Here is a 27,862-nt window from a genome sequence, read left to right as displayed (position 1 = left end):
CTGATTGCCCTAACAGTGAAGAAACCTTTCCTCCATTGCGTTCTGAACTTTCCTCCAGTCGCAGCGAGTGACCACGTGTTCTTTTAATAAATAATTCCTCTGATAACTCTTTGTTATGTATCTTTACATATTTGAAGATATTAATAATATCTCCTCTTAGGCACCTCTTTTCTAGTGTATAAATATTCAGCCTAGTAAGTCTTTCCTTATAGTCCAGTACTTTAAGGCCTTTAATCAATTTAGTCTTCAGGATCTCTGACACTTCCATGAGCAGCAGAGTAGTGCAATGGAAGCATGCTGGGCCCATAACCCAGAGGTCGATTGATCGAAACTATCCTCTGCTATGTGCATTTTTTTTTTTATAATTAAAGTAATCAAAAACTGGGATTGATATTTTGGCACTTTTATTTTTACTTAAAGTACAATAACTTTTATCATTTTAATTTGTTTTAATAGTATATTGACAGCATTGTTTTCTTTAAAAAATCCACTTAATTTTCTTTACCCTATTACTGAAATGGTAATTGACAAAAACAAACTACATTGTCACCAGAAGAGCAATGCAAAATGTACAAGTGATATATGAAAATCATCTTCCATCTTGAATTTCAATGATGCATTGGGACAACAATTTGTGAGAAACATCTTCACCCATAAAGAAAGATTTTCTTAATTCCTTACCTGTGTGCTGATTAGATATCACCTTGTTTTCACATTAAACAGACTTCCCCATGAGGAAGCAGCAAGGATGCAGTGACGTTTCCTGGTGTCAACCTGTATTATTTCAGTAGACATTGAAATGAGGATGCATCTTTGATGCCTTTCCAATGAAGCAAGTTTAATTCAGTAATAGGTGAAAAACCATTCCTACAAAGGTGTTAATCAGAGACTTGGCTTTGTGGACACTTTTCAGAGAGCAAATTTGTTAGCATAAACATAAAATCAGAAAATGAAGAGCTGTTTAATCACTCAATTGGACTTTTCTGCCAGCATAATTTTTTTTCTCTGCAATTCACTGCTAAATTGTGCTTCCTAGCTGTTTTTTTATAAAATCACTTAATCAAATCTAACTCTGATTACATCAGAGAAGGCCAGGTACCCTACACCATAAGGGGGGTTTTTGAAATTTTGACTTGTCTACTTAAAGATCACCAAAATCTGATTACAAGTTCAATTACATCCCTGGGTGGGATTGAACCACCAACCTTTTGGTTAATAGCCAAACATGCTAACCGATTGCGCCACAGAGACACCTTGCGAAAGTCCATTCTGACAAAGGCTAATAAGCATTCATCTAGAACGTTTCCTAGAAAAACTTTAAAAAGTCAATAATCTGGAGAATTTTTGTAAGAAACACATTGGTACTTTCCCATGATGAGTGAGTGCTTCAGGATTTCTTGCACTTACATGGGCTATTAACCAAAAGGTTGGTGGTTCAATCCCACCCAGGGATGTAATTGACCTTGTCATCAGATTTTGGTGATCTTTAAGTAGACAAGTCAAAATTTCAAACCCCCTCTTATGGTGTAGGGTACCTGGCCTTCTCTGACGTAATCAGAGTTAGATTTAATTAAGTGATTTTATAAAAAACAGCTAGGAAGCACAATTTAGCAGTGGGTTGCAGAGAAAAAAATAACATTTTAAACCTACCGGTAATTTTTTTTTCTCGTAGTCCGTAGAGGATGATGGGGACTCCGTAAGGACCATGGGGGATAGACGGGCTCCGCAGCAGACATGGGCACTTTAAGAAAGACTTTAGATCTGGGTGTGCACTGGCTCCTCCCTCTATGCCCCTCCTCCATACCTCAGTTAGAGAAACTGTGCCCAGAGGAGACGGACAGTACGAGGAAAGGATTTTTGTTAATCCAAGGTCAAGATTCATACCAGCCACACCAATCACACCGTATAACTTGTGATATACTACCCAGTTAACAGTATGAAAACAACATAGCATCAGTCCAAGACCGATGAAAACTAACATATAACCCTTATGTAAGCAATAACTATATACAAGTCTTGCAGAAGTAGACCGCACTTGGGACGGGCACCCAGCATCCTCTACGGACTACGAGAAAAAGATTTACCGGTAGGTTTAAAATCTTATTTTCTCTTACGTCCTAGAGGATGCTGGGGACTCCGTAAGGACCATGGGGATTATACCAAAGCTCCCAAACGGGCAGGAGAGTGCGGATGACTTTGCAGCACCGATTGAGCAAACAGGAGGTCCTCCTCAGCCAGGGTATCAAACTTATAGAACTTTGCAAAGGTGTTTGAACCAATTTTGACCCACTGCTTGGATGACATCACCATATGCAAATCCATCTGCGGCAGGCCTTCCCCCAGGAATGCTTGCACTAGTTGTTGCATTTGGTTTGTTGTTTGGGGGTGCTTCAGTATTAGGCAGCCTTCTGCCCTCCCATGTTCATCTGAAAATATGTGTTCTCCCTGCAGTTGTTGTCCCCAGATGAGAGTTCCCTTGTGCTGCCTCAGTTGAATCTCCTTTACTTGACAGAGATGTGCCTGAGCAGCGGCCCTCCCCAGCCCTATCCCAAATCATACTTATTTTGCATAGGAGATACCATGGTCATGAAGATTGTTCTCCCAGGGTTAGGTTAATTCATTGCATTCTGGGTATGCTGACCCCTGTGATTTCCCCAAATGTGGGAAACTCAACTGCATTATTTGTGGTAGTGGGGGACTGTGTTTGTGCTTTCCTCTGGTCAGCTCTGGTAAAAGTCAGATTTCTTTGTCTCAGATCTTCCTCTAGCCTTGTTCTTCTTTCGAGAGTTCCCTTGTGCTGCCTCAGTTGGATCTCCTTCACTTGACAGGGGGGTGCCCGAGCAGAGATCCTCCCCAGCTCTAGCCCAACTCCTACTTACCTGCCAGGTGAGATACTATGATCATGAAGATGCTTCTCCCAGGGCAAGGCTCACCCATTGCACTCTGGGTGTGCTGCCCCTGCGATTTCCCCAAATGTGGGAAACTTGACTGCATAATTTGTGTTTCCCCTGGTCGGCTCTCATATAATTCAGATCTCTTTGTCTCAGGTCTCTCTCCAGCCTAGTTTGCTGTCTGTTTCCACTTCTTTTTTCTTGAGCCCCTCCCTTCTATACCCTTGTGCACTATCCTGACTTCTCCCGTCTGCTTACTTTGTGCCTTCCAACGCACAATACAAACTACAGGTAGTGCTGCAGGGCCCACACCCTTTTACTTGCTTTACAGAGCAGCTCTGGAGCTGTTACAGTGCCCAGCTGCTGCAAGAAATCAGCTTGAATGCTTCAGGGGCTGGGGCATAGCCAACATGAGCCCCACACCGAAGGAGGGTGGAGGTGTTTAATGCGAACTAGGGGTCATCCAAGCGCCGCAAAAGGCCGCCATGCCCTGCACACCCCTTTATTCTTTTCATATGCAGACGAGGGTTGAAGCCAACTTTGACCCACTGCTTGGATGACATCACCATATTCAAATCCATCTGCTGCAGGCCTTCCCCCAGGAATGCTTGCACTAGTTGTTGCATTTGGTTTGTTGTTTGGGGGTGCTTCAGTATTAGGCAGCCTTCTGCCCTCCCATGTTCATCTGAAAATATGTGTTCTCCCTGCAGTTGTTGTCCCCAGATGAGAGTTCCCTTGTGCTGCCTCAGTTGAATCTCCTTTACTTGACAGAGATGTGCCTGAGCAGCGGCCCTCCCCAGCCCTATCCCAAATCATACTTATTTTGCATAGGAGATACCATGGTCATGAAGATTGTTCTCCCAGGGTTAGGTTCATTCATTGCATTCTGGGTATGCTGACCCCTGTGATTTCCCCAAATGTGGGAAACTCAACTGCATTATTTGTGGTAGTGGGGGACTGTGTTTGTGCTTTCCTCTGGTCAGCTCTGGTAAAAGTCAGATTTCTTTGTCTCAGATCTTCCTCTAGCCTTGTTCTTCTTTCGAGAGTTCCCTTTTGCTGCCTCAGTTGGATCTCCTTCACTTGACAGGGGGGTGCCCGAGCAGCGACCCTCGCCAGCTCTAGCCCAACTCCTACTTACCTGCCAGGTGAGATACTATGATCATGAAGATGCTTCTCCCAGGGCAAGGCTCACCCATTGCACTCTGGCTGTGCTGCCCCTGCGATTTCCCCAAATGTGGGAAACTTGACTGCATAATTTGTGTTTCCCCTGGTCGGCTCTCATATAATTCAGATCTCTTTGTCTCAGGTCTCTCTCCAGCCTAGTTTGCTGTCTGTTTCCACTTCTTTTTTCTTGAGCCCCTCCCTTCTATACCCTTGTGCACTATCCTGACTTCTCCCATCTGCTTACTTTGTGCCTTCCAACGCACAATGCAAACTACAGGTAGTGCTGCAGGGCCCACACCCTTTTACTTGCTTTACAGAGCAGCTCTGGAGCTGTTACAGTGCCCAGCTGCTGCAAGAAATCAGCTTGAATGCTTCAGGGGCTGGGGCATAGCCAACATGAGCCCCACACCGAAGGAGGGTGGAGGTGTTTAATGCGAACTAGGGGTCATCCAAGCGCCGCAAAAGGCCGCCATGCCCTGCACACCCCTTTTTTCTTTTCATATGCAGACGAGGGTTGAAGCCAACTTTGACCCACTGCTTGGATGACATCACCATATGCAAATCCATCTGCTGCAGGCCTTCCCCCAGGAATGCTTGCACTAGTAGTTGCATTTGGTTCGTTGTTTGGGGGTGCTTCAGTTTTAGGCAGCCTTCTGCCCTCCCATGTTCATCTGAAAATATGTGTTCTCCCTGCAGTTGTTGTCCCCAGATGAGAGTTCCCTTGTGCTGCCTCAGTTGAATCTCCTTTACTTGACAGAGATGTGCCTGAGCAGCGGCCCTCCCCAGCCCTATCCCAAATCATACTTATTTTGCATAGGAGATACCTTGGTCATGAAGATTGTTCTCCCAGGGTGAGGTTCATTCATTGCATTCTGGGTATGCTGACCCCTGTGATTTCCCCAAATGTGGGAAACTCGACTGCATTATTTGTGGTAGTGGGGGACTGTGTTTGTGCTTTCCTCTGGTCAGCTCTGGTAAAAGTCAGATTTCTTTGTCTCAGATCTTCCTCTAGCCTTGTTCTTCTTTCGAGAGTTCCCTTGTGCTGCCTCAGTTGGATCTCCTTCACTTGACAGGGGGTGCCCAAGCAGCAATCCTCCACAGCTCTAGCCCAACTCCTACTTACCTGCCAGGTGAGATACTATGATCTTCACTGTTAGGGCAATCAGGATGTGGAATTCCCTGCCAGGGAAGGTGGTAATGGCGGACTCTGTAATTGGATTTAAAAAAGGAATGGATACATTTCTGAATGAAAAAGCTATCCAAGGTTATAATACTTAAAATATCAACATGGTTAATCCGGGGGTAACATGAGTTGTAGTAGTTAACTAGTCATAAAACATTATTCAGCAAGTATGTAGAATCATCACAACTTAAAACAGGTTGAACACGATGGGCAATTTGCCTCTTTTCAACCTCAAAAACTATATTACTATATGTTACTATATTACTATGTTACTGTAGTATACAGAACACCACAATGTAATGAGCAGTGATAGTGAGCACTGATGAGGATACTAGAACTGACACTGAGCAGCAAGATGCAGCACTGGACTATTAGTAATGTACTGTAGTATGCTGAGCACCACAATGCAGCACAAGACAATGAGCAGTGATACTGAGCACTGATGAGGATACTACTGAGAACTGACACTGAGCAGGAGAGACACACTACTAGTATTACTGAGCAGCAATAAGTAACCACTGATACTGAGCACTGATATTGAGATTTCCACTGAGAGAACATAGCCACGTCCTCTCCGCTCCCTCTTCAATGCACGAGTAAAAATGGCGGCAACGCGCAGCTCTTTATATGAAATCCGAATCTCGCGAGAATCCGACAGCGGGATGATGACATTTTCCCTTGTTCAGGTTTTCCGAGTCAGGCGGGAACAACCGAGCCTGCCTCGGACCAGTGTAAACCACGTGGAGTTCGTGGGGAATTCGGTTCTCGGAGAACCGAACCCGCTCCTCTCTACCTTATACCCATATATTTTTTTATTTTCAATCTAAGCCCCTGCAGTTTTCTGTAAGCATCTGCTTCGCTATGATGATCAACAAGTCACAAGGGCAAACACTCAGGGCTTGAGGCGTAGATCTTAGGACCAGCTGCTACAAGCATGGCAGAGGTGTCACTATCACTGGTGACACCCAGAGAGGTGGCGAAGGAGATTGTAATGCAGTGCGCGCAGATAAGCAGCGCAATGGTAAAAAGGAGGCATGGTTTCATAGGTAGGGGCGTGGCCTGGTGGCCTGAATCTACATTTTGTTGCTCCGGGTGTCCCGGGGGTTGGGGGCTGCACCCGGGGACTAGTGTGTGAGCGGTGCTGGCTCCTGCACAGTGACAGGACATGGCCACCCAGCATGACGCCTCCCTTCTTGACCAATCTGTAATTGCAGTCGCACTGCAGTTCAGCGTGATCATAAAAAATGGTGTAGCCTCCTGCTGGTGCAGACTGTATGTGCGCGCAGGAAGCCGCCACCATTTTTGTGATCACAGCGGCTGAATGTGATGTCATACAGCCGCTGTGACCACGCCCCCTGTGTCTACTCCGTTGCAGACCCCATTTTGAAGCCTTGCCCCCGCACCGCTCCATCCCTGACTTGGAAATGGAGTGTTGCTGACCCCCCTCTCCCCCCCTGCCCCGATTGACAGGCAGAGGCGATCGCATTCTCTGCGGGGTGCCGCAGAAAATGCAGGCACATGCGTATGCTCTTAGCAATTTTTGCAGTTGGATCGCTTACTGTGATTGCAATCCAACCTGAATCAGGCCCTATTACCTATCACAATGCGCTGCGGGCAGTACAAAATTGGTTTAATATGGGAGAAAAAACCCCAGACCTGTGCTCCTTAACTGTACCTGGTGGCTCGTGGAGCGGCTGCCCAGTAATCAGTGTCCACGCCAGTGCGCACACGGTCCACCCCCTACGGCCACGCTCCCCTTCATCAGCGGCCTCGTGATCCGGAAGGGCGGTGCGTGTGTGACTGACCTTAGGAAGAAACCGGAGCCTCCGCTGCAGTGACCCAGCAACCAGGGCACGGGAGTATACAGCGCCGCTGGGAGTGATGAAGCTGCAGTAAAGATGTCTATTAGACCTAGCCTGCTGCAGCCCTTGTAGATTCTCATAAAAAAAGTTCTTATTTTCTTGTCAAAATTAATAGCTAAGAATAGGCTGCCTGAGGCAGGCCCCTGTTAAGTGGCCTGCTACTGAAGGCACCAACTACAAACTGAGCTCCCTGTTCATGGAAGCGGGGTTATAGAGGAGAATGCGCTGAGCATCTTGGGAACAGTCAAAAGCTTTGAGCCGGTTGGTGCCTCAGATCAAGATCCTACTCTACACCCCAATGTGAATCCTTGTGGAGTCCAGTGTACCCCACAGAAGAAATTAATGTGTCACACCCATTGGCAGCAACCTTAGAATAGCTGCTGACGGGCACAATTGAGAAAGGAAGGGGGGGGGCATTTGAATCCAGCACATAGATGCAATTCAAATATGTAATTTGAACCTTCCTATTTTAAAATATAATGGATGAACTTCACCCTGTGATAACAATCTTCATGATATAGAGATCTCATATGCAAAATAAGTATGAGTTGGGATAGGGCTGGGGAGGGTGGCTGCTCGGGCAAGCCCCTCCCCCGTCAAGTTAAGGAGATTCAACTGAGGAAGCACAAGGGAACTCTCGTCTGGGGACAACAACTGCAGGGAGACCACATTTTTTCAGATGAACATGGGAGGGCGGAAGGCTGCCTAATACTGAAGCACCATCAAATATCAAACCATATGCAATAACTAGTACAAGCATTCCTGGGGGAAGGTCTGCAGGAGACGAATTTGCATACGGTGATGTCATCCAAGCAGTGGGCCAAAGTTGGCTGGAACCCTCATCTGCATATGAAAAGAGAAAAGGGTTATGCAGGGCATGGCAGCCTTTTGCGGCGCTTGGATGACCCCTAGTTCGCATTAAACACCTCCACCCTCCTTCGGTGTGGGGCTCATGTTGGCTATGCCCCAGCCCCTGAAGCATTCAAGCTGATTTCTTGCAGCAGCTGGGCACTGTAACAGCTCCAGAGCTGCTCTGTAAGGCAAATAAAAGGGTGTGGGCCCTGCAGCACTACCTGTAGTTCGCATTGTGCGTTGGAAGGCACAAAGTAAGCAGACGGGAGAAGTCAGGATAGTGCGCAAGGGCATAGAAGGGAGCGGCTCAAGAAAAGAGAAGTGGAAACAGACAGCAAACTAGGCTGGAGAGAGACCTGAGACAAAGAGATCTGAATTATACGAGAGCCGACCAGGGGAAACACAAATTATGCAGTCAAGTTTCCCATATTTGGGGAAATCGCAGGGGCAGCACACCCAGAGTGCAATGGTTGAGCCTTGCCCTGGGAGAAGCACCTTCAAGATCATAGTATCTCACCTGGCAGGTAAGTAGGAGTTGGGCTAGAGCTGGGGAGGGTCGCTGCTCGGGCACCCCCCTGTCAAGTGAAGGAGATCCAACTGAGGCAGCACAATGGAACTCTCGAAAGAAGAACAAGGCTAGAGGAAGATCTGAGACAAAGAAATCTGACTTTTACCAGAGCTGACCAGCGGAAAACACAAACACAGTCCCCAACTACCACAAATAATGCAGGCGAGTTTCGCACATTTGGGTAAATCACAGGGGTCAGCATACCCAGAATGCAATGAATGAACCTCACCCTGGGTGAACAATTTTCATGACCATGGTGTCTCCTATGCAAAATAAGTATGATTTGGGATAGGGCTGGGGAGGGCCGCTGCTCAGGCACATCTCTGTCAAGTAAAGGAGATTCAACTGAGGCAGCACAAGGGAACTCTCATATGGGGACAACAACTGCAGGGAGAACACATATTTTCAGATGAACATGGGAGGGCAGAAGGCTGCCTAATACTGAAGCACCCCCAAACAACAAACCAAATGCAACAACTAGTGCAAGCATTCCTGGGGGAAGGCCTGCAGCAGATGGATTTGCATATGGTGATGTTATCCAAGCAGTGGGTCAAAGTTGGCTTCAACCCTCATCTGCATATGAAAAGAGAAAAGGGGCGTGCAGGGCATGGCGGCCTTTTGCGGTGCTTGGATGACCCCTAGATCGCATTAAACACCCCCACCCTCCTTTGGTGTGGGGCTCATGTTGGCCATGCCCCATCCCATGAAGCATTCAAGCTGATTTCTTGCAGCAGCTGGGCACTGTAACAGCTCCAGAGCTGCTCTGTAAGGCAAGTAAAAGGGTGTGGGCCCTGCAGCACTACCTGTAGTTTGCATTGTGCATTGGAAGGCACAAAGTAAGCAGACGGGAGGAGAAGTCAGGATAGTGCACAAGGGTATAGAAGGGAGGGGCTCAAGAAAAAAGAAGTGGAAACAGAGAGCAAACTAGGCTGGAGAGAGACCTGAGACAAAGAGATCTGAATTATACGAGAGCCGACCAGAGGAAACACAAATTATGCAGTCAAGTGTCCCACATTTGGGGAAATCGTAGGAGCAGCACACCCAGTGTGCAATGGGTGAGCCTTGCCCTGGGAGAAGCACCTTCCTGATTATAGTATCTCACCTGGGTGTGCTGCCCCTGCGATTTCCCCAAATGTGGGAAACTTGACTGCATAATTTATGTTTCCCCTGGTCGGCTCTCATATAATTCAGATCTCTTTGTCTCAGGTCTCTCTCCAGCCTAGTTTGCTGTCTGTTTCCACTTCTTTTTTCTTGAGCCCCTCCCTTCTATACCCTTGTGGACTATCCTGACTTCTCCTCCTGTCTGCTTACTTTGTGCCTTCCAATGCACAATGCAAACTACAGGTAGTGCTGCAGGGCCCACACCCTTTTACTTGCCTTACAGAGCAGCTCTGGAGCTGTTACAGTGCCCAGCTGCTGCAAGAAATCAGCTTGAATGCTTCAGGGGCTGGGGCATGGCCAACATGAGCCCCACACCGAAGGAGGGTGGGGGTGTTTAATGCGAACTAAGGGTCATCCAAGCGCCGCAAAAGGCCGCCATGCCCTGCATACCCCTTTTCTCTTTTCATATGCAGATGAGGGTTCCAGCCAACTTTGGCCCACTGCTTGGATGACATCACTATATGCATATCCGTCTTCTGCAGACCTTCCCCCAGGAATGCTTGTACTAGTTGTTGCATTTGGTTTGTTGTTTGGGGGTGCTTCAGTATTAGGCAGCCTTCTGCCCTCCCATGTTCATCTGAAAATATGTGTTCTCACTGCAGTTGTTGTCCCCAGATGAGAGTTCCCTTGTGCTGCCTCAGTTGAATCTCCTTTACTCTAAAACTTGTAAAACTTAGCAAAAGTGTTTACTAAATAGCTGCTCGGCAAAGTTGCAATGCCGAGACTCCCCGACCAGCTGCCCAGGATGAACCCACCTTTCTAGTAGAATGGGTCTTCACCTAATTCAGTAACGGCAATCCTGCCGTGGAATGAGCATGCTGAATCTTACCACAGATCCAGCGCATAATTGTCTACATGGAAGCAGGACACCCAATCCTGTTGGGAGCATACAGGACAAACAGAGCCTCTGTTTTCCTAATCTGAACCGTTCTGGTGACATAAATTTTCAAAGTTCTGACCACAGCCAGAGACTTTGACTCAACGAAGGTGTCAGTGGCCAAAGGCACCATGTGGAAAGATGAACCACCTTCGGCAGAAATAGTTGACGTGTCCTCAATTCTGCTCTATCTTCATGAAATATCAAATAAAGGCTCTTGTGATACTGCATGGTTTGTACTGTTTTCCATGTGCTCCCAGATCTTTCAAGCAAGAAGCATGGTCAAGAAAGTTCTGTTTGAAAAGAAACAACATTTACTGTCATTGTTATAGAATTTGGGAGAAAAAACAAGAAGAAATCTGCACTGTTGACGCACTGGACAGAATGAATGAATCATAAAATATAACCTTTATTAAGTATGTATTAAAATTGGATAAATATTAATATTATTATCCCAAACTGCAGTGAAACATAAAGGTTAAAATCACAGAACTAACATACATGTGCATAAGAAGAATAAAGAGATGTGAAAAAAAGGTTTAAAAAGCGTGTCCGTGTGTGATTATTTTTGAAGGCACAACCCTGGCGGGGTTGTTTATATAGATATATATGTTGCTAATAATCACTTTCTAGCGTAATGTTATTAAATAGCTGTTAGTATCTATGTCGTCAGGTACCACTGGGTCGTATCCTATATACTCCTGTGGGAAACTTGACTGCATAATTTGTGTTTCCCCTGGTCGGCTCTCGTATAATTCAGATCTCTTTGTCTCAGGTCTCTCTCCAGCCTAGTTTGCTGTCTGTTTCCACTTCTCTTTTCTTGAGCCGCTGCCTTCTATGCCCTTGTGCACTCTCCAGACTTCTCCTGTCTGCTTACTTTGTGCCTTCCAACGCACAATGCAAACTACAGGTAGTGCTGCAGGGCCCACACCCTTTTACTTGCCTTACAGAGCAGCTCTGGAGCTGTTACAGTGCCCAGCTGCAGCAAGAAATCAGCTTGAATGCTTCAGGGGCTGGGGCATAGCCAACATGAGCCCCACACCGACGGAGGGTGGAGGTGTTTAATGCAAACTAGGGGTCAGCCAAGCGCCGCAAAAGGCCGCCATGCCCTGCATGCCCCTTTTCTCTTTTCATATGCAGACGAGGGTTGAAGCCAACTTTGACCCACTGCTTGGATGACATCACCATATGCAAATCCATCTGCGGCAGGCCTTCCCCCAGGAATGCTTGCACTAGTTGTTGCATTTGGTTTGTTGTTTGGGGGTGCTTCAGTATTAGGCAGCCTTCTGCCCTCCCATGTTCATCTGAAAATATGTGTTCTCCCTGCAGTTGTTGTCCCCAGATGAGAGTTCCCTTGTGCTGCCTCAGTTGAATCTCCTTTACTTGACAGAGATGTGCCTGAGCAGCGGCCCTCCCCAGCCCTATCCCAAATCATACTTATTTTGCATAGGAGATACCATGGTCATGAAGATTGTTCTCCCAGGGTTAGGTTCATTCATTGCGTTCTGGGTATGCTGACCTCTGTGATTTCCCCAAATGTGGGAAACTCAACTGCATTATTTGTGGTAGTGGGGGACTGTGTTTGTGCTTTCCTCTGGTCAGCTCTGGTAAAAGTCAGATTTCTTTGTCTCAGATCTTCCTCTAGCCTTGTTCTTCTTTCAAGAGTTCCCTTGTGCTGCCTCAGTTGGATCTCCTTCACTTGACAGGGGGGTGCCCGAGCAGCGACCCTCCCCAGCTCTAGCCCAACTCCTACTTACCTGCCAGGTGAGATACTATGATCATGAAGTTGCTTCTCCCAGGGCAAGGCTCACCCATTGCACTCTGGGTGTGCTGCCCCTGCGATTTCCCCAAATATGGGAAACTTGATTGCATAATTTGTGTTTCCCCTAGTCGGCTCTCATATAATTCAGATCTCTTTGTCTCAGGTCTCTCTCCAGCCTAGTTTGCTGTCTGTTTCCACTTCTTTTTTCTTGAGCCCCTCCCTTCTATACCCTTGTGCACTATCCTGACTTCTCCTCCTGTCTGCTTACTTTGTGCCTTCCGATGCACAATGCAAACTACAGGTAGTGCTGCAGGGCCCACACCCTTTTACTTGCCTTACAGAGCAGCTCTGGAGCTGTTACAGTGCCCAGCTGCTGCAAGAAATCAGCTTGAATGCTTCAGGGGCTGGGGCATAGCCAACATGAGCCCCACACCGACGGAGGGTGGAGGTGTTTAATGCGAACTAAGGGTCATCCAAGCGCCGCAAAAGGCCGCCATGCCCTGCATACCCCTTTTCTCTTTTCATATGCAGATGAGGGTTCCAGCCAACTTTGGCCCACTGCTTTGATGACATCACTGTATGCAAATCCGTCTTCTGCAGACCTTCCCCCAGGAATGCTTGTACTAGTTGTTGCATTTGGTTTGTTGTTTGGGGGTGCTTCAGTATTAGGCAGCCTTCCACCCTCCCATGTTCATCTGAACAGATGTGGTCTCCCTGCAGTTGTTGTCCCCAGACGAGAGTTCCCTTGTGCGTCCTCAGTTGAATCTCCTTAACTTGACGGGGGAGGGGCTGCCCGAGCAGCCACCCTCCCCAGCCCTATCCCAACTCATACTTATTTTGCATATGAGATCTCTTGATCATGAAGATTGTTCTCACAGGGTGAGGTTCATCCATTATATTTTAAAATAGGAAGGTACAAATTACATATTTGAATTGCATCTATGTGCTGGATTCAAATGTCCCCCCCCCCCCTTCCTTTCTCAATTGTGCCCGTCAGCAGCTATTCTAAGGTTGCTGCCAATGGGTGTGACACATTAATTTCTTCTGTGGGGTACACTGGACTCCACAAGGATTCACATTGGGGTGTAGAGTAGGATCTTGATCTGAGGCACCAACCGGCTCAAAGCTTTTGACTGTTCCCAAGATGCTCAGCGCATCCTCCTCTATAACCCCGCTTCCATGAACAGGGAGCTCAGTTTGTAGTTGGTGCCTTCAGTAGCAGGCCACTTAACAGGGGCCTGCCTCAGGCAGCCTATTCTTAGCTATTAATTTTGACAAGAAAAGAAGAACTTGTTTTATGAGAATCTACAAGGGCTGCAGCAGGCTAGGTCTAATAGACATCTTTACTGCAGCTTCATCACTCCCAGCGGCGCTGTATACTCCCGTGCCCTGGTTGCTGGGTCACTGCAGCGGAGGCTCCAGTTTCTTCCTAAGGTCAGTCACACACACACCGCCCTTCCGGATCACGAGGCCGCTGATGAAGGGGAGCGTGGCCGTAGGGGGTGGACCGTGTGCGCACTGGCGTGGACACTGATTACTGGGCAGCCGCTCCACTAGCCACCAGGTACAGTTAAGGAGCACAGGTCTGGGAGTTTTACTCCTATATTAACCCAATTTTGTACTGCCCGCAGCGCATTGTGATAGGTAATAGGGCCTGATTCAGGTTGGAATGCAATCACAATAAGCGATCCAACTGCAAAAACAATACAGCTTTTCCTTGCCGATATCTCTCTTTTGCAAAGAGCTAGGCATTGGAAAATTCAGGGCTATAACGTGTAGATGAAGCACTAACAGTAGGCTTTAAAATTTTCATTCTAGTGTCTTTAGTTTGGGAGAAAAATGCAAAGGTACAATACAGCTTTTCCTTGCCGATATCTCTCTTTTGCAAAGAGATAGGCATTGGAAAATTCAGGGCTATAACGTGTAGATGAAGCACTAACAGGAGGCTTTAAAATTTTCATTCTAGTGTCTTTCGTTTGGGAGAAAAATGCAAAGGTACAATACAGCTTTTCCTTGCCAATATCTCTCTTTTGCAAAGAGCTAGGCATTGGAAAATTCAGGGCTATAACGTGTAGATGAAGCACTAACAGGAGGCTTTAAAATTTTCATTCTAGTGTCTTTCGTTTGGGAGAAAAATGCAAAAGTACAATGCAGCTTTTCCTTGCCGATATCTCTCTTTTGCAAAGAGATAGGCATTGGAAAATGCAGGGCTATAACGTGTAGATGAAGCACTAACAGTAGGCTTTAAAATTTTCATTCTAGTGTCTTTAGTTTGGGAGAAAAATGCAAAGGTACAATACAGCTTTTCCTTGCCGATATCTCTCTTTTGCAAAGAGATAGGCATTGGAAAATTCAGGGCTATAACGTGTAGATGAAGCACTAACAGGAGGCTTTAAAATTTTCATTCTAGTGTCTTTCGTTTGGGAGAAAAATGCAAAGGTACAATACAGCTTTTCCTTGCCGATATCTCTCTTTTGCAAAGAGATAGGCATTGGAAAATTCAGGGCTATAACGTGTAGATGAAGCACTAACAGGAGGCTTAAAAATTTTCATTCTAGTGTCCTTCGTTTGGGAGAAAAATGCAAAGGTACAATACAGCTTTTCCTTGCCAATATCTCTCTTTTGCAAAGAGATAGGCATTGGAAAATTCAGGGCTATAACGTGTAGATGAAGCACTAACAGGAGGCTTTAAAATTTTCATTCTAGTGTCTTTCGTTTGGGAGAAAAATGCAAAGGTACAATACAGCTTTTCCTTGCCGATATCTCTCTTTTGCAAAGAGATAGGCATTGGAAAATTCAGGGCTATAACGTGTAGATGAAGCACTAACAGGAGGCTTAAAAATTTTCATTCTAGTGTCCTTCGTTTGGGAGAAAAATGCAAAGGTACAATACAGCTTTTCCTTGCCGATATCTCTCTTTTGCAAAGAGATAGGCATTGGAAAATTCAGGGCTATAACGTGTAGATGAAGCACTAACAGGAGGCTTTAAAATTTTCATTCTAGTGTCCTTCGTTTGGGAGAAAACTGCAAAGGTACAATACAGCTTTTCCTTGCCGATATCTCTCTTTTGCAAAGAGATAGGCATTGGTAAATTCAGGGCTATAACGTGTAGATGAAGCACTAATAGGAGGCTTTAAAATTTTCATTCTAGTGTCCTTCGTTTGGGAGAAAAATGCAAAGGTACAATACAGCTTTTCCTTGCCGATATCTCTCTTTTGCAAAGAGATAGGCATTGGAAAATTCAGGGCTATAACGTGTAGATGAAGCACTAACAGGAGGCTTTAAAATTTTCATTCTAGTGTATTTCGTTTGGGAGAAAAATGCAAAGGTACAATACCGCTTTTCCTTGCCGATATCTCTCTTTTGCAAAGAGCTAGGCATTGGAAAATTCAGGGCTATAACGTGTAGATGAAGCACTAATAGGAGGCTTTAAAATGTTCAATCTAGTGTCCTTCGTTTGGGAGAAAAATGCAAAGGTACAATACAGCTTTTCCTTGCCAATATCTCTCTTTTGCAAAGAGCTAGGCATTGGAAAATTCAGGGCTATAACGTGTAGATGAAGCACTAACAGGAGGCTTTAAAATTTTCATTCTAGTGTCTTTCGTTTGGGAGAAAAATGCAAAAGTACAATGCTGCTTTTCCTTGCCAATATCTCTCTTTTGCAAAGAGATAAGCATTGGAAAATTCAGGGCTATAACGTGTAGATGAAGCACTAACAGGAGGCTTTAAAATTTTCATTCTAGTGTCCTTCGTTTGGGAGAAAAATGCAAAGGTACAATACAGCTTTTCCTTGCCAATATCTCTCTTTTGCAAAGAGATAGGCATTGGAAAATTCAGGGCTATAACGTGTAGATGAAGCACTAACAGGAGGCTTTAAAATTTTCATTCTAGTGTCTTTCGTTTGGGAGAAAAATGCAAAGGTACAATACAGCTTTTCCTTGCCGATATCTCTCTTTTGCAAAGAGATAGGCATTGGAAAATTCAGGGCTATAACGTGTAGATGAAGCACTAACAGGAGGCTTAAAAATTTTCATTCTAGTGTCCTTCGTTTGGGAGAAAAATGCAAAGGTACAATACAGCTTTTCCTTGCCGATATCTCTCTTTTGCAAAGAGATAGGCATTGGAAAATTCAGGGCTATAACGTGTAGATGAAGCACTAACAGGAGGCTTTAAAATTTTCATTCTAGTGTCCTTCGTTTGGGAGAAAACTGCAAAGGTACAATACAGCTTTTCCTTGCCGATATCTCTCTTTTGCAAAGAGATAGGCATTGGTAAATTCAGGGCTATAACGTGTAGATGAAGCACTAATAGGAGGCTTTAAAATTTTCATTCTAGTGTCCTTCGTTTGGGAGAAAAATGCAAAGGTACAATACAGCTTTTCCTTGCCGATATCTCTCTTTTGCAAAGAGATAGGCATTGGAAAATTCTGGGCTATAACGTGTAGATGAAGCACTAACAGGAGGCTTTAAAATTTTCATTCTAGTGTCTTTCGTTTGGGAGAAAAATGCAAAGGTACAATACAGCTTTTCCTTGCCGATATCTCTCTTTTGCAAAGAGCTAGGCATTGGAAAATTCAGGGCTATAACGTGTAGATGAAGCACTAATAGGAGGCTTTAAAATGTTCAATCTAGTGTCCTTCGTTTGGGAGAAAAATGCAAAGGTACAATACAGCTTTTCCTTGCCGATATCTCTCTTTTGCAAAGAGATAGGCATTGGAAAATTCAGGTCTATTACGTGTAGATGAAGCACTAAAAGGAGGCTTTAAAATTTTCATTCTAGTGTCTTTCGTTTGGGAGAAAAATGCAAAAGTACAATGCAGCTTTTCCTTGCCGATATCTCTCTTTTGCAAAGAGATAGGCATTGGAAAATTCAGGGCTATAACGTGTAGTTGAAGCACTAACAGGAGGCTTTAAAATTTTCATTCTAGTGTCTTTCGTTTGGGAGAAAAATGCAAAGGTACAATACAGTTTTTCCTTGCCGATATCTCTCTTTTGCAAAGAGATAGGCATTGGAAAATTCAGGGCTATAACGTGTAGATGAAGCACTAACAGGAGGCTTTAAAATTTTCATTCTAGTGTCTTTCGTTTGGGAGAAAAATGCAAAGGTACAATACAGCTTTTCCTTGCCAATATCTCTCTTTTGCAAAGAGCTAGGCATTGGAAAATTCAGGGCTATAACGTGTAGATGAAGCACTAACAGGAGGCTTTAAAATTTTCATTCTAATGTCTTTCGTTTGGGAGAAAAATGCAAAAGTACAATGAAGCTTTTCCTTGCCGATATCTCTCTTTTGCAAAGAGATAGGCATTGAAAAATGCAGGGCTATAACGTGTAGATGAAGCACTAACAGTAGGCTTTAAAATTTTCATTCTAGTGTCTTTCGTTTGGGAGAAAAATGCAAAGGTACAATACAGCATTTCCTTGCCGATATCTCTCTTTTGCAAAGAGATAGGCATAGGAAAATTCAGGGCTATTACGTGTAGATGAAGCACTAAAAGGAGGCTTTAAAATTTTCATTCTAGTGTCTTTCATTTGGGAGAAAAATGCAAAAGTACAATGCAGCTTTTCCTTGCCGATATCTCTCTTTTGCAAAGAGATAGGCATTGGAAAATGCAGGGCTATAACGTGTAGATGAAGCACTAACAGGAGGATTTAACATTTTCATTCTAGTGTCTTTCGTTTGGGAGAAAAATGCAAAGGTACAATACAGCATTTCCTTGCCGATATCTCTCTTTTGCAAAGAGATAGGCATTGGAAAATTCAGGGCTATAACGTGTAGATGAAGCACTAACAGGAGGCTTTAAAATTTTCATTCTAGTGTCCTTCGTTTGGGAGAAAAATGCAATGGTACAAGACAGCTTTTCCTTACCAATATCTCTCTTTTGCAAAGTGCTGCGCATTTGAAAATTCAGGGCTATGTCGTGTAGATGATGGCCTAACAGGAGGCTTTCAAATTTTCTTTCTAGTGTCCTTCGTTTGGGAGAAAAATGCAAAGGTACAAGACAGCTTTTCCTTGCCAATATCTCTCTTTTGCAAAGAGCTAGGCATTGGAAAATTCAGGGCTATAACGTGTAGATGAAGCACTAACAGTAGGCTTTAAAATTTTCATTCTAGTGTCTTTAGTTTGGGAGAAAAATGCAAAGGTACAATACAGCTTTTCCTTGCCGATATCTCTCTTTTGCAAAGAGATAGGCATTGGAAAATTCAGGGCTATAACGTGTAGATGAAGCACTAACAGGAGGCTTTAAAATTTTCATTCTAGTGTCTTTCGTTTGGGAGAAAAATGCAAAGGTACAATACAGCTTTTCCTTGCCAATATCTCTCTTTTGCAAAGAGCTAGGCATTGGAAAATTCAGGGCTATAACGTGTAGATGAAGCACTAACAGGAGGCTTTAAAATTTTCATTCTAATGTCTTTCGTTTGGGAGAAAAATGCAAAAGTACAATGCAGCTTTTCCTTGCCGATATCTCTCTTTTGCAAAGAGATAGGCATTGGAAAATGCAGGGCTATAACGTGTAGATGAAGCACTAACAGTAGGCTTTAAAATTTTCATTCTAGTGTCTTTAGTTTGGGAGAAAAATGCAAAGGTACAATACAGCTTTTCCTTGCCGATATCTCTCTTTTGCAAAGAGATAGGCATTGGAAAATTCAGGGCTATAACGTGTAGATGAAGCACTAACAGGAGGCTTTAAAATTTTCATTCTAGTGTCTTTCGTTTGGGAGAAAAATGCAAAGGTACAATACAGCTTTTCCTTGCCGATATCTCTCTTTTGCAAAGAGATAGGCATTGGAAAATTCAGGGCTATAACGTGTAGATGAAGCACTAACAGGAGGCTTAAAAATTTTCATTCTAGTGTCCTTCGTTTGGGAGAAAAATGCAAAGGTACAATACAGCTTTTCCTTGCCAATATCTCTCTTTTGCAAAGAGATAGGCATTGGAAAATTCAGGGCTATAACGTGTAGATGAAGCACTAACAGGAGGCTTTAAAATTTTCATTCTAGTGTCTTTCGTTTGGGAGAAAAATGCAAAGGTACAATACAGCTTTTCCTTGCCGATATCTCTCTTTTGCAAAGAGATAGGCATTGGAAAATTCAGGGCTATAACGTGTAGATGAAGCACTAACAGGAGGCTTAAAAATTTTCATTCTAGTGTCCTTCGTTTGGGAGAAAAATGCAAAGGTACAATACAGCTTTTCCTTGCCGATATCTCTCTTTTGCAAAGAGATAGGCATTGGAAAATTCAGGGCTATAACGTGTAGATGAAGCACTAACAGGAGGCTTTAAAATTTTCATTCTAGTGTCCTTCGTTTGGGAGAAAACTGCAAAGGTACAATACAGCTTTTCCTTGCCGATATCTCTCTTTTGCAAAGAGATAGGCATTGGTAAATTCAGGGCTATAACGTGTAGATGAAGCACTAATAGGAGGCTTTAAAATTTTCATTCTAGTGTCCTTCGTTTGGGAGAAAAATGCAAAGGTACAATACAGCTTTTCCTTGCCGATATCTCTCTTTTGCAAAGAGATAGGCATTGGAAAATTCAGGGCTATAACGTGTAGATGAAGCACTAACAGGAGGCTTTAAAATTTTCATTCTAGTGTATTTCGTTTGGGAGAAAAATGCAAAGGTACAATACCGCTTTTCCTTGCCGATATCTCTCTTTTGCAAAGAGCTAGGCATTGGAAAATTCAGGGCTATAACGTGTAGATGAAGCACTAATAGGAGGCTTTAAAATGTTCAATCTAGTGTCCTTCGTTTGGGAGAAAAATGCAAAGGTACAATACAGCTTTTCCTTGCCAATATCTCTCTTTTGCAAAGAGCTAGGCATTGGAAAATTCAGGGCTATAACGTGTAGATGAAGCACTAACAGGAGGCTTTAAAATTTTCATTCTAGTGTCTTTCGTTTGGGAGAAAAATGCAAAAGTACAATGCTGCTTTTCCTTGCCAATATCTCTCTTTTGCAAAGAGATAAGCATTGGAAAATTCAGGGCTATAACGTGTAGATGAAGCACTAACAGGAGGCTTTAAAATTTTCATTCTAGTGTCCTTCGTTTGGGAGAAAAATGCAAAGGTACAATACAGCTTTTCCTTGCCAATATCTCTCTTTTGCAAAGAGATAGGCATTGGAAAATTCAGGGCTATAACGTGTAGATGAAGCACTAACAGGAGGCTTTAAAATTTTCATTCTAGTGTCTTTCGTTTGGGAGAAAAATGCAAAGGTACAATACAGCTTTTCCTTGCCGATATCTCTCTTTTGCAAAGAGATAGGCATTGGAAAATTCAGGGCTATAACGTGTAGATGAAGCACTAACAGGAGGCTTAAAAATTTTCATTCTAGTGTCCTTCGTTTGGGAGAAAAATGCAAAGGTACAATACAGCTTTTCCTTGCCGATATCTCTCTTTTGCAAAGAGATAGGCATTGGAAAATTCAGGGCTATAACGTGTAGATGAAGCACTAACAGGAGGCTTTAAAATTTTCATTCTAGTGTCCTTCGTTTGGGAGAAAACTGCAAAGGTACAATACAGCTTTTCCTTGCCGATATCTCTCTTTTGCAAAGAGATAGGCATTGGTAAATTCAGGGCTATAACGTGTAGATGAAGCACTAATAGGAGGCTTTAAAATTTTCATTCTAGTGTCCTTCGTTTGGGAGAAAAATGCAAAGGTACAATACAGCTTTTCCTTGCCGATATCTCTCTTTTGCAAAGAGATAGGCATTGGAAAATTCAGGGCTATAACGTGTAGATGAAGCACTAACAGGAGGCTTTAAAATTTTCATTCTAGTGTATTTCGTTTGGGAGAAAAATGCAAAGGTACAATACCGCTTTTCCTTGCCGATATCTCTCTTTTGCAAAGAGCTAGGCATTGGAAAATTCAGGGCTATAACGTGTAGATGAAGCACTAATAGGAGGCTTTAAAATGTTCAATCTAGTGTCCTTCGTTTGGGAGAAAAATGCAAAGGTACAATACAGCTTTTCCTTGCCAATATCTCTCTTTTGCAAAGAGCTAGGCATTGGAAAATTCAGGGCTATAACGTGTAGATGAAGCACTAACAGGAGGCTTTAAAATTTTCATTCTAGTGTCTTTCGTTTGGGAGAAAAATGCAAAAGTACAATGCTGCTTTTCCTTGCCAATATCTCTCTTTTGCAAAGAGATAAGCATTGGAAAATTCAGGGCTATAACGTGTAGATGAAGCACTAACAGGAGGCTTTAAAATTTTCATTCTAGTGTCCTTCGTTTGGGAGAAAAATGCAAAGGTACAATACAGCTTTTCCTTGCCAATATCTCTCTTTTGCAAAGAGATAGGCATTGGAAAATTCAGGGCTATAACGTGTAGATGAAGCACTAACAGGAGGCTTTAAAATTTTCATTCTAGTGTCTTTCGTTTGGGAGAAAAATGCAAAGGTACAATACAGCTTTTCCTTGCCGATATCTCTCTTTTGCAAAGAGATAGGCATTGGAAAATTCAGGGCTATAACGTGTAGATGAAGCACTAACAGGAGGCTTAAAAATTTTCATTCTAGTGTCCTTCGTTTGGGAGAAAAATGCAAAGGTACAATACAGCTTTTCCTTGCCGATATCTCTCTTTTGCAAAGAGATAGGCATTGGAAAATTCAGGGCTATAACGTGTAGATGAAGCACTAACAGGAGGCTTTAAAATTTTCATTCTAGTGTCCTTCGTTTGGGAGAAAACTGCAAAGGTACAATACAGCTTTTCCTTGCCGATATCTCTCTTTTGCAAAGAGATAGGCATTGGTAAATTCAGGGCTATAACGTGTAGATGAAGCACTAATAGGAGGCTTTAAAATTTTCATTCTAGTGTCCTTCGTTTGGGAGAAAAATGCAAAGGTACAATACAGCTTTTCCTTGCCGATATCTCTCTTTTGCAAAGAGATAGGCATTGGAAAATTCAGGGCTATAACGTGTAGATGAAGCACTAACAGGAGGCTTTAAAATTTTCATTCTAGTGTCCTTCGTTTGGGAGAAAACTGCAAAGGTACAATACAGCTTTTCCTTGCCGATATCTCTCTTTTGCAAAGAGATAGGCATTGGTAAATTCAGGGCTATAACGTGTAGATGAAGCACTAATAGGAGGCTTTAAAATTTTCATTCTAGTGTCCTTCGTTTGGGAGAAAAATGCAAAGGTACAATACAGCTTTTCCTTGCCGATATCTCTCTTTTGCAAAGAGATAGGCATTGGAAAATTCAGGGCTATAACGTGTAGATGAAGCACTAACAGGAGGCTTTAAAATTTTCATTCTAGTGTATTTCGTTTGGGAGAAAAATGCAAAGGTACAATACCGCTTTTCCTTGCCGATATCTCTCTTTTGCAAAGAGCTAGGCATTGGAAAATTCAGGGCTATAACGTGTAGATGGAGCACTAATAGGAGGCTTTAAAATGTTCAATCTAGTGTCCTTCGTTTGGGAGAAAAATGCAAAGGTACAATACAGCTTTTCCTTGCCAATATCTCTCTTTTGCAAAGAGCTAGGCATTGGAAAATTCAGGGCTATAACGTGTAGATGAAGCACTAACAGGAGGCTTAAAAATTTTCATTCTAGTGTCCTTCGTTTGGGAGAAAAATGCAAAGGTACAATACAGCTTTTCCTTGCCGATATCTCTCTTTTGCAAAGAGATAGGCATTGGAAAATTCAGGGCTATAACGTGTAGATGAAGCACTAACAGGAGGCTTTAAAATTTTCATTCTAGTGTCCTTCGTTTGGGAGAAAACTGCAAAGGTACAATACAGCTTTTCCTTGCCGATATCTCTCTTTTGCAAAGAGATAGGCATTGGTAAATTCAGGGCTATAACGTGTAGATGAAGCACTAATAGGAGGCTTTAAAATTTTCATTCTAGTGTCCTTCGTTTGGGAGAAAAATGCAAAGGTACAATACAGCTTTTCCTTGCCGATATCTCTCTTTTGCAAAGAGATAGGCATTGGAAAATTCAGGGCTATAACGTGTAGATGAAGCACTAACAGGAGGCTTTAAAATTTTCATTCTAGTGTATTTCGTTTGGGAGAAAAATGCAAAGGTACAATACCGCTTTTCCTTGCCGATATCTCTCTTTTGCAAAGAGCTAGGCATTGGAAAATTCAGGGCTATAACGTGTAGATGAAGCACTAATAGGAGGCTTTAAAATGTTCAATCTAGTGTCCTTAGTTTGGGAGAAAAATGCAAAGGTACAATACAGCTTTTCCTTGCCAATATCTCTCTTTTGCAAAGAGCTAGGCATTGGAAAATTCAGGGCTATAACGTGTAGATGAAGCACTAACAGGAGGCTTTAAAATTTTCATTCTAGTGTCTTTCGTTTGGGAGAAAAATGCAAAAGTACAATGCTGCTTTTCCTTGCCAATATCTCTCTTTTGCAAAGAGATAAGCATTGGAAAATTCAGGGCTATAACGTGTAGATGAAGCACTAACAGGAGGCTTTAAAATTTTCATTCTAGTGTCTTTCGTTTGGGAGAAAAATGCAAAGGTACAATACAGCTTTTCCTTGCCAATATCTCTCTTTTGCAAAGAGCTAGGCATTGGAAAATGCAGGGCTATAACGTGTAGATGAAGCACTAACAGGAGGCTTTACAATTTTCATTCTAGTGTCTTTCGTTTGGGAGAAAAATGCAAAGGTACAATGCTGCTTTTCCTTGCCGATATCTCTCTTTTGCAAAGAGATAGGCATTGGAAAATGCAGGGCTATAACGTGTAGATGAAGCACTAATAGGAGGCTTTAAAATTTTCATTCTAGTGTCTTTCGTTTGGGAGAAAAATGCAAAGGTACAATACAGCTTTTCCTTGCCGATATCTCTCTTTTGCAAAGAGATAGGCATTGGAAAATGCAGGGCTATAACGTGTAGATGAAGCACTAACAGGAGGCTTTAAAATTTTCATTCTAGTGTCTTTCGTTTGGGAGAAAAATGCAAAGGTACAATACAGCTTTTCCTTGCCGATATCTCTCTTTTGCAAAGAGATAGGCATTGGAAAATTCAGGGCTATAACGTGTAGATGAAGCACTAACAGGAGGCTTTAAAATTTTCATTCTAGTGTCTTTCGTTTGGGAGAAAAATGCAAAAGTACAATGCTGCTTTTCCTTGCCAATATCTCTCTTTTGCAAAGAGATAAGCATTGGAAAATTCAGGGCTATAACGTGTAGATGAAGCACTAACAGGAGGCTTTAAAATTTTCATTCTAGTGTCCTTCGTTTGGGAGAAAAATGCAAAGGTACAATACAGCTTTTCCTTGCCAATATCTCTCTTTTGCAAAGAGATAGGCATTGGAAAATTCAGGGCTATAACGTGTAGATGAAGCACTAACAGGAGGCTTTAAAATTTTCATTCTAGTGTCTTTCGTTTGGGAGAAAAATGCAAAGGTACAATACAGCTTTTCCTTGCCGATATCTCTCTTTTGCAAAGAGATAGGCATTGGAAAATTCAGGGCTATAACGTGTAGATGAAGCACTAACAGGAGGCTTAAAAATTTTCATTCTAGTGTCCTTCGTTTGGGAGAAAAATGCAAAGGTACAATACAGCTTTTCCTTGCCGATATCTCTCTTTTGCAAAGAGATAGGCATTGGAAAATTCAGGGCTATAACGTGTAGATGAAGCACTAACAGGAGGCTTTAAAATTTTCATTCTAGTGTCCTTCGTTTGGGAGAAAACTGCAAAGGTACAATACAGCTTTTCCTTGCCGATATCTCTCTTTTGCAAAGAGATAGGCATTGGTAAATTCAGGGCTATAACGTGTAGATGAAGCACTAATAGGAGGCTTTAAAATTTTCATTCTAGTGTCCTTCGTTTGGGAGAAAAATGCAAAGGTACAATACAGCTTTTCCTTGCCGATATCTCTCTTTTGCAAAGAGATAGGCATTGGAAAATTCTGGGCTATAACGTGTAGATGAAGCACTAACAGGAGGCTTTAAAATTTTCATTCTAGTGTCTTTCGTTTGGGAGAAAAATGCAAAGGTACAATACAGCTTTTCCTTGCCGATATCTCTCTTTTGCAAAGAGCTAGGCATTGGAAAATTCAGGGCTATAACGTGTAGATGAAGCACTAATAGGAGGCTTTAAAATGTTCAATCTAGTGTCCTTCGTTTGGGAGAAAAATGCAAAGGTACAATACAGCTTTTCCTTGCCGATATCTCTCTTTTGCAAAGAGATAGGCATTGGAAAATTCAGGTCTATTACGTGTAGATGAAGCACTAAAAGGAGGCTTTAAAATTTTCATTCTAGTGTCTTTCGTTTGGGAGAAAAATGCAAAAGTACAATGCAGCTTTTCCTTGCCGATATCTCTCTTTTGCAAAGAGATAGGCATTGGAAAATTCAGGGCTATAACGTGTAGTTGAAGCACTAACAGGAGGCTTTAAAATTTTCATTCTAGTGTCTTTCGTTTGGGAGAAAAATGCAAAGGTACAATACAGTTTTTCCTTGCCGATATCTCTCTTTTGCAAAGAGATAGGCATTGGAAAATTCAGGGCTATAACGTGTAGATGAAGCACTAACAGGAGGCTTTAAAATTTTCATTCTAGTGTCTTTCGTTTGGGAGAAAAATGCAAAGGTACAATACAGCTTTTCCTTGCCAATATCTCTCTTTTGCAAAGAGCTAGGCATTGGAAAATTCAGGGCTATAACGTGTAGATGAAGCACTAACAGGAGGCTTTAAAATTTTCATTCTAATGTCTTTCGTTTGGGAGAAAAATGCAAAAGTACAATGAAGCTTTTCCTTGCCGATATCTCTCTTTTGCAAAGAGATAGGCATTGAAAAATGCAGGGCTATAACGTGTAGATGAAGCACTAACAGTAGGCTTTAAAATTTTCATTCTAGTGTCTTTCGTTTGGGAGAAAAATGCAAAGGTACAATACAGCATTTCCTTGCCGATATCTCTCTTTTGCAAAGAGATAGGCATAGGAAAATTCAGGGCTATTACGTGTAGATGAAGCACTAAAAGGAGGCTTTAAAATTTTCATTCTAGTGTCTTTCATTTGGGAGAAAAATGCAAAAGTACAATGCAGCTTTTCCTTGCCGATATCTCTCTTTTGCAAAGAGATAGGCATTGGAAAATGCAGGGCTATAACGTGTAGATGAAGCACTAACAGCAGGATTTAACATTTTCATTCTAGTGTCTTTCGTTTGGGAGAAAAATGCAAAGGTACAATACAGCATTTCCTTGCCGATATCTCTCTTTTGCAAAGAGATAGGCATTGGAAAATTCAGGGCTATAACGTGTAGATGAAGCACTAACAGGAGGCTTTAAAATTTTCATTCTAGTGTCCTTCGTTTGGGAGAAAAATGCAATGGTACAAGACAGCTTTTCCTTACCAATATCTCTCTTTTGCAAAGTGCTGCGCATTTGAAAATTCAGGGCTATGTCGTGTAGATGATGGCCTAACAGGAGGCTTTCAAATTTTCTTTCTAGTGTCCTTCGTTTGGGAGAAAAATGCAAAGGTACAAGACAGCTTTTCCTTGCCAATATCTCTCTTTTGCAAAGAGCTAGGCATTGGAAAATTCAGGGCTATAACGTGTAGATGAAGCACTAACAGTAGGCTTTAAAATTTTCATTCTAGTGTCTTTAGTTTGGGAGAAAAATGCAAAGGTACAATACAGCTTTTCCTTGCCGATATCTCTCTTTTGCAAAGAGATAGGCATTGGAAAATTCAGGGCTATAACGTGTAGATGAAGCACTAACAGGAGGCTTTAAAATTTTCATTCTAGTGTCTTTCGTTTGGGAGAAAAATGCAAAGGTACAATACAGCTTTTCCTTGCCAATATCTCTCTTTTGCAAAGAGCTAGGCATTGGAAAATTCAGGGCTATAACGTGTAGATGAAGCACTAACAGGAGGCTTTAAAATTTTCATTCTAGTGTCTTTCGTTTGGGAGAAAAATGCAAAAGTACAATGCAGCTTTTCCTTGCCGATATCTCTCTTTTGCAAAGAGATAGGCATTGGAAAATGCAGGGCTATAACGTGTAGATGAAGCACTAACAGTAGGCTTTAAAATTTTCATTCTAGTGTCTTTAGTTTGGGAGAAAAATGCAAAGGTACAATACAGCTTTTCCTTGCCGATATCTCTCTTTTGCAAAGAGATAGGCATTGGAAAATTCAGGGCTATAACGTGTAGATGAAGCACTAACAGGAGGCTTTAAAATTTTCATTCTAGTGTCTTTCGTTTGGGAGAAAAATGCAAAGGTACAATACAGCTTTTCCTTGCCGATATCTCTCTTTTGCAAAGAGATAGGCATTGGAAAATTCAGGGCTATAACGTGTAGATGAAGCACTAACAGGAGGCTTAAAAATTTTCATTCTAGTGTCCTTCGTTTGGGAGAAAAATGCAAAGGTACAATACAGCTTTTCCTTGCCAATATCTCTCTTTTGCAAAGAGATAGGCATTGGAAAATTCAGGGCTATAACGTGTAGATGAAGCACTAACAGGAGGCTTTAAAATTTTCATTCTAGTGTCTTTCGTTTGGGAGAAAAATGCAAAGGTACAATACAGCTTTTCCTTGCCGATATCTCTCTTTTGCAAAGAGATAGGCATTGGAAAATTCAGGGCTATAACGTGTA

At 42.7% G+C, this 27,862-nt stretch overlaps 7 non-coding genes and 3 pseudogenes across 7 annotated transcripts; 7 read left to right on the top strand and 3 right to left on the bottom strand.

Annotated features, from left to right (window-relative positions):
- The first annotated feature begins 2,555 nt into the window (after positions 1-2,555).
- LOC135021649 (U1 spliceosomal RNA) lies at positions 2,556-2,719 on the top strand. Its single transcript, XR_010218872.1, has one exon. It is a non-coding gene; the product is annotated as a U1 spliceosomal RNA (small nuclear RNA).
- Positions 2,720-2,871: 152 nt separating this feature from the next.
- On the top strand, positions 2,872-3,013 carry LOC135021504 (U1 spliceosomal RNA; annotated as a pseudogene).
- A 692-nt stretch (positions 3,014-3,705) lies between these two features.
- On the top strand, positions 3,706-3,869 carry LOC135021591 (U1 spliceosomal RNA). The gene has a single exon (XR_010218816.1). It is a non-coding gene; the product is annotated as a U1 spliceosomal RNA (small nuclear RNA).
- Positions 3,870-4,021: 152 nt separating this feature from the next.
- On the top strand, positions 4,022-4,163 carry LOC135021552 (U1 spliceosomal RNA; annotated as a pseudogene).
- A 692-nt stretch (positions 4,164-4,855) lies between these two features.
- LOC135021382 (U1 spliceosomal RNA) lies at positions 4,856-5,019 on the top strand. The gene has a single exon (XR_010218634.1). It is a non-coding gene; the product is annotated as a U1 spliceosomal RNA (small nuclear RNA).
- Positions 5,020-8,321: 3,302 nt separating this feature from the next.
- LOC135021565 (U1 spliceosomal RNA) lies at positions 8,322-8,484 on the bottom strand. Its single transcript, XR_010218796.1, has one exon. It is a non-coding gene; the product is annotated as a U1 spliceosomal RNA (small nuclear RNA).
- Positions 8,485-8,636: 152 nt separating this feature from the next.
- LOC135021499 (U1 spliceosomal RNA) lies at positions 8,637-8,800 on the bottom strand. Its single transcript, XR_010218748.1, has one exon. It is a non-coding gene; the product is annotated as a U1 spliceosomal RNA (small nuclear RNA).
- A 674-nt stretch (positions 8,801-9,474) lies between these two features.
- Positions 9,475-9,630, bottom strand: LOC135021592 (U1 spliceosomal RNA). The gene has a single exon (XR_010218817.1). It is a non-coding gene; the product is annotated as a U1 spliceosomal RNA (small nuclear RNA).
- Positions 9,631-11,991: 2,361 nt separating this feature from the next.
- Positions 11,992-12,155, top strand: LOC135021411 (U1 spliceosomal RNA). Its single transcript, XR_010218663.1, has one exon. It is a non-coding gene; the product is annotated as a U1 spliceosomal RNA (small nuclear RNA).
- Positions 12,156-12,307: 152 nt separating this feature from the next.
- LOC135021572 (U1 spliceosomal RNA) lies at positions 12,308-12,442 on the top strand (annotated as a pseudogene).
- Positions 12,443-27,862: the final 15,420 nt, after the last annotated feature.

Source organism: Pseudophryne corroboree, unplaced genomic scaffold (genome assembly GCF_028390025.1).
Source record: "Pseudophryne corroboree isolate aPseCor3 unplaced genomic scaffold, aPseCor3.hap2 scaffold_370, whole genome shotgun sequence".
NCBI lineage: Eukaryota > Metazoa > Chordata > Amphibia > Anura > Myobatrachidae > Pseudophryne > Pseudophryne corroboree.
The sequence above is the reverse complement of the archived record's forward strand: the minus strand, read 5'-3'. Positions and strand labels throughout refer to the sequence as shown.